Source organism: Chrysochloris asiatica, unplaced genomic scaffold (assembly GCF_000296735.1).
Source record: "Chrysochloris asiatica unplaced genomic scaffold, ChrAsi1.0 scaffold00157, whole genome shotgun sequence".
Lineage (NCBI taxonomy): Eukaryota > Metazoa > Chordata > Mammalia > Afrosoricida > Chrysochloridae > Chrysochloris > Chrysochloris asiatica.
In genome coordinates, this window is record NW_006408675.1 from 6,516,753 (window position 1) to 6,526,433 (window position 9,681).

A 9,681-nucleotide genomic window follows, 5' to 3' on the forward strand; every position below is an offset into this window, starting at 1 on the left:
TCTCAGAAATCCTATATGGGTCAGAATCAGCTTGATGGCACTTAACAACAATAATAACAAATGAATTGACATGGTAGTTGGTAGAATGGAATGTGAATTGAACCTATTCCAAACCAGAGGTCAGACTTGAGAATAGGAAATCTGGTTTTGGATTCTCCAAGGTAGAAGACAGAAATAATATTTCAACCCCAACTAGACTCCTAGAAGGGTTGCTTCCTTGGTGGAAAAGTGACCCCAACAATTCTTGCCACACGATCAGGAAAATAAAAGGAAGCTTGTCTTTGCTTAGGGATATGGATAGAAAAATGAAGCTCTCTAGTTAAAAACACAGAAACAAAAACAAAATCCCAAGTCTAGATCATGTTCCAATGTATATGTCCTAATTTTCATTATTAGCAAAGGATCTTGTTTTGTTTTGTTTTTTAATTAAATTCATACATACACACACACACACAAAACCAGTGAGGTAAAATGAAAAATAAGACTGTTCTAGAAGACAAGTGAAGAAATTATTGTCAAGGAGTTAATGTAAAGCCTGCCCTAGAGTAATGAATCCCTGAAGCATCTGATAAAAAACAAATTTAAAACTTTTCTATTGGTATATTTCCAGAACCCAGGACACATTAAAATATTATAGAAAGGAAAAGAAATCTTCACTCAACATGAGCTCACAACCAAAATAACAAATCATGAATGAAAATGGTGTACCTTTAGGAGAGTCAGCCAACACAAAAATAAGAGGGTAATTACCACAATAATTTCAAGTGATGGAACACTCTGATGATTATAAAATTATTAATGAGATAAAGAATAGAAGCCATGATGAAAAAAATAGATTAAAAACAGAATCATTCAAAAAATGAAAAATATAATTGAACTAAACATTTATCTGAATGGATTTAGTGTTAGATTATATACAATTATGGAGAAAATTTACTAACTAAAAAAATACTCCTGAGAAAATAATCAAGAAAGCAGCACAAAGAAAAATATAGGAAGTTAGGACTAGAAATCAATAAATACAAGGGATGGAATGAGAAGTCCACTTATATCTAATGGAAATTCCAATTGCTAGTCTAGAGCAGAGATCAGCAAACTTTTTCTATACAGAACAACAGAGTAAATGTTTAAGGTTTTGTGGTCTCTACAATCTCTGTCACAATGATTCAGCTCTGTAGTTGTAGTATAAAAGTTATGTCAAAAAGGATGTGGGGGCAGCATCTGACCTCCTTTGATAAAACAAGCGGGGAAGGAGAATCAAACCCATTAGAATCAGTCTAAGACCCATTTCTATGTTTCCACCATCCAGACCTCTTCACTAATTTTGACACCAACAGTATTCATTGGGTTCAATAATTTGTTGCAATGGCCACATAGAACTCATAGACCATATTTACAATTATGGGCTTTATTAAGGAAGTTACTAGGATCAGGATATCCTCTTGCTAGCCAGGCCTGAAGGTAGGCCTCTCTCTGTCTCTCAGCTCTTTGTTCTGATCTGTGCCCTGCTTAGGCAGTGTTACAAAGCTCCTTTAGCACTGCCAATAAATGCCCAAAGGGCATGTCACTGCACCATAAGGCAAAGCCTGAAGGTACTCAGCTCTAGCTGAATGGGTAAACAAGCTTAACTCCCCCAATTAAGTAACTGGAGACACCTCACTCCATAAGCAAACTTTCTGCCCAAAGGCACTCAGCTTTGACTTGCTCCATGGGCCAGGATGTCCACCACTTTGTCTCATGATCCACCTCTAGGATTTGTTGCCATTGCTACTCTTCTGGTGGCACAGCTTTCTGTCTCCTGGATTGAAATTCAGTGTACAGAGATCTCAGGGTCCAAAGGATGCACTTCACTCCTGGCTCTTATTTCTTGATAGAAGTGAGATCCTCTGCTTCTGCTTCTGCTTCTGAGATGGCTCATTTTATACCTAGCAGGATGACAAAATTGACCAATCCTCTCTTAGATTTCTAAGTTTTTACAATCATAATTAATCATGTTAGCAATCACTCACAACTGAATGACATAATCCTTTCTGCTTCTTCCCCCACCTTCTCTAACTGAGACCCATCAGGAAAAAGTAGTTTTGTGGGAGCCATATTAAATAATTCACTGCACTACAAGTAGCCATTGTTGTTGTTGTTAGTTAAGTGTCATCAAGACATTTCCAACTCATAATGACCAGTCTGTATGGGGTTTCCAAAGAGTAGTAGCTGGTGAGTTTGAACCACTGATCTTGTGGTTCAAACAGAACTTTTGGTCCAGTGCTTTGTCCTACAGTGTTACACCAGGAGTAGCCACAGACAATACATAAACAAATGTACATGGCTGTGTTGCAATCAACTTTTATTTGCAAAAATAACTAGTGGCTGGATGTGGTATATAGTTTACTGACCCCTACCTAGTCTAGCGATAATGAAGGGAAGACAATTACTTGAGGAAATGGAAGAAGATATTTTTGAATTTTTAAATATTTAGTTAAAGGTGTATGCTGAATCCCAAGCAAAATAAATATAAAGAAACTCAAAGAAATAACATTATAGTGAATCTTCAGCATGCAAGGATCAAGATAATAATTTTATAAACAAACAAGAGAATAGAACATCCACAATGGAGTGATTGATAGCACATTTCTCATTAACAACATGTCGAGTCTGAAAAACAACAGATCAAACTTTCACAGGGATGAGGGAAAAATAACAGTCCACCAACAAGTCTATACTCTTCAGAATTATCACTTAAGGATAAAGTAAAAATAAAGACATTTTGAGACACATGTTTAAAGAATTTACAACTCACATGCCCACATTAGTATAAGATATATTTCAGACTGAAAGAAATTGAGCTCAAAATGAAGGAGTTGGATGTGATGATGAACAAAGAGACATATTTTCTATGAGTAAACTAAGTAAGCATTAGTAATAATAATTAATTTTAAGGATTGAAAAATAAGATGGAACTAAATAGCAGGCCATATAATTTGTACTTTTTAAGTCAGGTGTACATGTTGAAAATTTAAAAGAAAAAAATGCCTAAAAAGAATAGAAATGAAATGTGTAACTTCCAAACAGCAAAAGTATTAAAAGGTAATTTCAAAAATAATAATTAAATCCATTAGAAGCCAGAAAAAGAAAGAAAAGAAAAATGCAAAAGAATAATACATGGAAAACAAAACAGAAAAGGCAAAAAAAAAAAAAAATTTAACTGTACCTTATTGTTGTTGTGAAGTGCCGAGTCGGTTCCGACCCATAGTGACCCTGTTAGATCACATCAAATATATATGTATTAAACTCCCCTTTTAAAATGCCAAGGAAAACCTTCTGTCATTGATTTTGATTCTCAGCAACCCAATATAGAGTTTTTGAGACTGTAAATCTTAACAGGACTATACAGCCTCATCTTTCTCCCATAGAGCACCTGGTAGGCTTGAACCATCGACCTTCAGATTAGCAGTCCAATACCAAACAACACAGTGCCACAATTATTGTTTTCTTAAAAGACAGGGGCTCTTAAATTGTATTTTAAAAGTATAACAACTAAACCCGGTTATAAGATACTTATAAGAGTCACAGTATGCTGAGCCAATAATCCGAGAATCTAGATTACATGAAGAACAACATGGCATCAAGATTGGAGGAAGACTCACTAGCCACCTGCGATATGCAGATGATACAACCATGCTTGCAAGAGGACTTAAAATACTTATTAATGAAGATCAAAGACCACAGCCTTCGTTATGGGTTACATCTCATTGTAAAGAAAACAAAAATCCTTACCACTAGACCAAAAAACAAAATCATATAAATGGAGAAAAGACTGAAGTTGTCAAAGACTTCAATTTCTTTGATCAACCATCAGCACTCATGGAAGCAACCATCAAGATATCAAACGACTTATTTCATTTGGCAAATCTGCTACACAAGACCTCTTTTAAAGTGTTGAAGAGCAAATATTTGGGGACTAAGGTGTGCCTGATCCAAGCCATGATATTTCAATAACCTTCTGCTGTTGTTGTTAAGTGCTGTTGAGTTGGTTTCCACCCATAGTGATCTTGTATAGAGTGCCCAAGGAGCAGCTGGTGAGCTTGAACCAGTGACCTTATGGTTCAAACCAACTTGGCAGTCCAGCACATTAGCCTACAGCACACATGTGAAACAACAACAACAACAACACATGTGAAAATCAGGCAATGAATAAGGAGGACCATAGAAGTACTGATGCATTTGAGTGATCCTGTTGGAGGAGCATATTGAAAATACCACAGACTGACAAAAGAACAAACAGATCTGTGTTGGAAGAAGTGCAGCCAGAGTGCTCCTTAGAAGCTAGGATGGGCAAACTTCGTCACTAATACTTCAGACATGTTATCAAGAGGGACCAATCACTGGAGAAGGGTATCATATTTGGTAAACTCGAGGGGCGGATAAAAAAAGGAAGGCCCCCAATGACATAGACTGGCATAGTAGCAGCAGCAATGGGCTCAGGCGTAAGATTTGTGAGGTTGGCGAAAGACTGGGCAGTGCTTCCTTTTGTTGTTCACAGGGTTGCTATGAGTCGGTGCTGACTCGACGGCACCTAACAACAACAAGTCACAGTGGTGTCATTAGAGGGATTCAGGGGATGTGTACTATGCCAGGTGACACTGTCTAAAAGGGTGACACAAAGATGATTATTTATAAATTGTTTTTCATAGATGCAATAGCACATTGACAGAGAGTGCCAGAATGTCAAACCAGATTTAGATGAGGACATGGAATGAGAGATATCATTGCTGGAATCATGGATCTTGGCTGAAAGCAGAGAATACCAGGAAGATGTTTGCCTATGTTTTATTGACTATGCAAAGACTTTTGACTGTGTGGGTCATGATAAACTATGGACAACATTATGGAAAATGAGTATTCTGGAACACTTAATTGTGCTCTTGAGGAACCTGTACATAGATCAAGAGGCAGTCATTCAAGAAAAACAAGGAGACACTGAATAGTTTAAAATCATGAAAGGTGCCCCAAGGTTTTATTCTTCCCCCACAATTTATTCATCTGCAGGTTTAGCAATTAATCTGAGAAGATGGATTTAATGAAAAGCCTGGAATCAGGATGGGACTAAGACTCATTAACAACTTGTAATAAGCAGATGATACAACATTGCTTGCTGAAAGTGAAGAGGAATTAAAATACTTACTGATGAAGATCAAAGACCACAGCCTTCAGTATGGATGCCACTTCAATGTAAAGAAAACAAGAAATTTCATCACTGGACAATAAATAACATCCATGTAAACTGAGAGAAGATTAAAGTCGTCAAAGACTTCATTTTACTCGAGCAACTATCAACACTTATGAAAGCAGCAATCAAGATATCAAACAACATATTGCTTTAGGCAAATCTGCTGCACAAGATGTTTTTACAGAGTTCAAGAGCAAAGATGTCAGTTTGAAGACTAAGGTGTGACTGACACAAACTATGGTATTTTCAATAACCTCATATGCATGTGAGAGTTGGACAGTGAAGAAGGAAGTCTGTAGAAGAATTGTTGCATTTAAGCTATGGTGTTGGAGGATAATATTAAAAGGACTATGAACTGCCAGAAGAACAAACAACCATTAGAGGACAGGATGGTCAGACTTCATCTCATATTTTGGACATAACATCAGGAGGGACCAGTCCCTGGAGAAGTGGTGAAGTGGAGCGTTGGCAAAAAATGAGGAAGACCCCCAATGGGATGGATTGGCACAGTGACAGCAGAAATGGGCTCAAGCGTATAGAAATGATTGTGAGATTGGTGCAGGACCTGGCTGGGTTTAATTGTGTTGTGCATAAGGTCACTATGAGTTGGTATCGACTCAATGGTACTTAACAACAACAACAGATGGAAAGAAGATTGAAGTCAAAGACTTCATATTGCTTAGCTCTATAATCAATACTTAGGGAAGCAATAGCCAAGAAATCAAACAACGTATTAAGCAACTCTGCTGCACAAGACGTTTTACACTGTTCAAGAGCAAAGATATCAGTTTGAAGATAAACGTGCATCTGTCCCAAGCCATGGTATTTTCAGTTGCCTCATACACATGTGAAAATTGGACAATGAATAAGGAAGACTGTAGAAGAATTGATGCATTTGAGTTATAGTGTTGGAGAAAATGTTACAAGTACTATGGACTACCAGAAGATGGCCAGACTGGACATGTTATCAGGAGTGACCAGTCCCTGGCAAAGGACATCATGCTTGTTAAAGTGGAGGGTCAGAAAAAATGAGGAAGGATCCTAACTAGAGTGATTGATACAGTGGCAGCAGCAATGGGCTCAAGATTAACAACGATTGTAAGGATGGCCCAGCACTGGGTAGTGTTTTGTTCTCTTGTACATAAGGTCATTATGAGTCAGAACTGACTGGATGGCTCCTAACAGCAGCAATAACAAAAAATGTTTATGCAGTGTTATAGCAGAAATGTATTATTTTTAATAAATATATCCTTATAGTGAGTTATGGAGTATGGTGCTATGGGTTAATGCGCTGGACTAAAAGATCTGTTTGAACCACCAGGTCAGCTGTTCAAGCTTACCAGCTGCTCCTTAGAAACCCTATAAAAGGTCACTATGGGTCAGAACTGACTCGACAGTACTTAACAACAACAATAGTGAGTTGTAACAATAAAAACAATTTTGTGAGCCTAGCTTAAACTTCTTGTTGTTATTAAATGCTGTTGAGTTGGTTCAGACTCAGGGATTCTGTATAGGGTTTCCAAAGAGCAGCTGGTGAATTTGAACCACAAACCTTGTGGTTCAAACTAACCTTGCAGTCCAGTGTTTTATCCCACAAGGCTATACCAGAACTCTTCGCTTATACAGAGCTGTATAACTATGCAGGCAGTCCCTGAATTGCAAACAAGATCCATTCCTAAGTTTGTCTTTAAATTGAATTTGTAGGTAAGTGGGAATGGATACATAAGGTTCTTATTTCATGTCAGTTAGTCAAATATTTGTCTTAGAATATAGAATACATTTTACTTTCCCATATATAAAGGAGTCCTGGTGTGGCACTGTAGGATAAACACTGAACTGCTAACCTCTAGAACAGCAATTCAAACCTACCAGCCTCTTCTTGGAGACCCTATATAGGGTTGCTGTGAGTCAACACCGACTTGACAGCACTTATCAACAAAAATAACAGCATGTAAAACACTTAGGAAACACTTCCAAATGCACTAAAATATCTTAAACATAATAATGCAATAATAATAAAAATAACTACATACAGTACCGTACTGAAGAGAGAGGGAATCGGTATATACGTGGGTAGGCTTATCTCATGCAGAAGTGAAAAAAAAAACACTAAAGAGTTGTTAAAACAGGTTAAAGGAGCTCTGGTGGCATAGTGGTTACAAATCGGGCTGCGAACCGCAAGGTCAGCAGTTCGAAACTACCAGCTGCTCCGAGGGAGAAAGATGAGGCTTTCTGCTCCCGTAAAGATTAACAGCCTCGGAAACTCTGTGCAGGGTCGCTATGAGTCGGAACCGACTCGACGGCACATAACAACAACAACAAGAGGGGAAAAAAAGAGAAAAGGATCATGATTAAAGGTAAACATTCTCATTCCATAGATGTCTTGCATGCCAGAAGGGACACTTGTGAGGTAACATTATGATAGCATTAGTATCTGGATGGTAGAACAGAAGATGATGCAGAATCAACTACTGTTGAAGATGATAGGTGTAGTGTGGAGGAGGACCCAGTGTTGAAGAGTCCTGGTTTGATTCTGCTGCTGGAGAGGGGAGGGTTGTTACTGGAGTTGATCTCTTGAAGCAGGCGTCAAGGAGGTGTCTACAGAGCTTTTCTTTTGATTGTCATAAATGACCTTGTAGTGACTGAGGCTGTCTTTATTCTGTCAACTTGCCCTCACTTTGAAACAATTGAACCAACTCCTACTGTAACTTTTTTTTTCATCACAATCACCTTCACTTGACCGCATGTGCAGATTTTAAATCATTGAAAAGGCGTTGGGTATTTCTTGCACTAAAGTAAGACTAAATAGGCATATTATGCTGATTTTGATCATCTAATCAAATTGTCAATGCCCTTTTCATTTAAATAATTAAATCACTGCATTATTTAATAATAACTGTAGCTTTCATCTGGGTAGAACCTTTCAGATGCTCCGTTATTCTCACTTTATCCTTTAAAATGGATAAATTATGCGTCAGCTCATTTTTTCTGTCACTGTGCCAATCCATCCACCTTAGGGGTCCTCCTCTACTTAGCTGATGTCTTGGGCTGCTTATCACAAAGTCAGCAGTTCGAATCTACCAACCTCTCTGTGGGGGAAAGATGAGGCTTTCTACTCCCCTAAAGATTTACTGCCTTGGAAACCCTATACAGCGTTGGAACCAACTCCATGGCACACCACCACCAACACCACCACAACTTTACAAAGTATGATGTCATTCTCCAGGGACTGGTTCCTCCTGGTAATATGTCCTAAGTATGAGAGACAAAGTCTCATCATCCTGGCTTCTATACAGCATTCTGACTGAATTTCCAAAGCAGATGTGTTTTCAATACAATCTAACAATATTCCAATAACTAGTATTGGTTCATATCATCCAATTGCTTTCTTATTTCCACCTTATTTTCATTTGTGGATGTTTTCCTTTTCTTTAATGCTTCACCAGCACTTACATTGGATTTACCATTTGGTTGCATGGCTACAAGAATAAATAGGAGGAAAATTTAAGCCAAATACAAAGTTACACACTCAACAGTGTTAATAGCAATATGATCCAATTTAAAAAGGTGAATGGCGCTCCCATTCCTAGACCTGACTAACTGCTGAAGCCACATAGTGTTTCCCTGAGATTCACAAAGTAATGTGTGCATTAGTTATTATGCCCCATTGCAATAACTCAAAATTTGACTACAATAGACTTTATGGCACTTCGTTCTTAAGTACTTGTTCATAAGTAGGATGTCTTAACACTGGGACTTAATGTACCTACAAGGCTAGAGCTCAATGCGAATTTAGTTTTTGAGCCATTAAATGTGCTCAGAGCTATCATTATTACTCAACTACAATGATGCTTCAAATCACATGGTTTTATCTGTACTTGCAACAAAAACACACTGTTGTTTTTGTTGCTGTGAGTATTTTTGTACTCTCAGATTTTTGTCAAATTTTCTAGTGTTTTAACTACAATATATGGTAATTAGTGTTTGTGAGCCTATATCAATACCTCTTTTTGAGAATGAAGTTGCAATTAAAGGAAAAGGGAAAAACAACAAACTAAGCCTTCCACTCACTTATTAATGTTGTAACTGATAATGTTTTAGTTCTATGTAGAAAAGTTTTATAAAAGTTTTGTCATTAGTTTTTGTACAATCTAAGAAATATTATATTTAAGCAGCTTGGCGTCAAGTCAGTTCCAACTCATAGTGATCCTGTGTACAACAGAATGAAACACTGCCTTGTGCTGAGTCATCCTCACAACTGTTGTTACAATTTAGCCTTTGTTGTTGCCACTTCACCAATCCATCTCATTGGGATCTTCCTCTATTTCTCTGACCCTCTGCTTTACCAAGAATAAAGTACTTCCCCAGGGACAGGACCCATTCTGATAATATGTCCTGGCTTCTAACAAGCATTCTGACTGTACCTCTTCCAATACAGGCTCGTTTGTTCTTCTGAC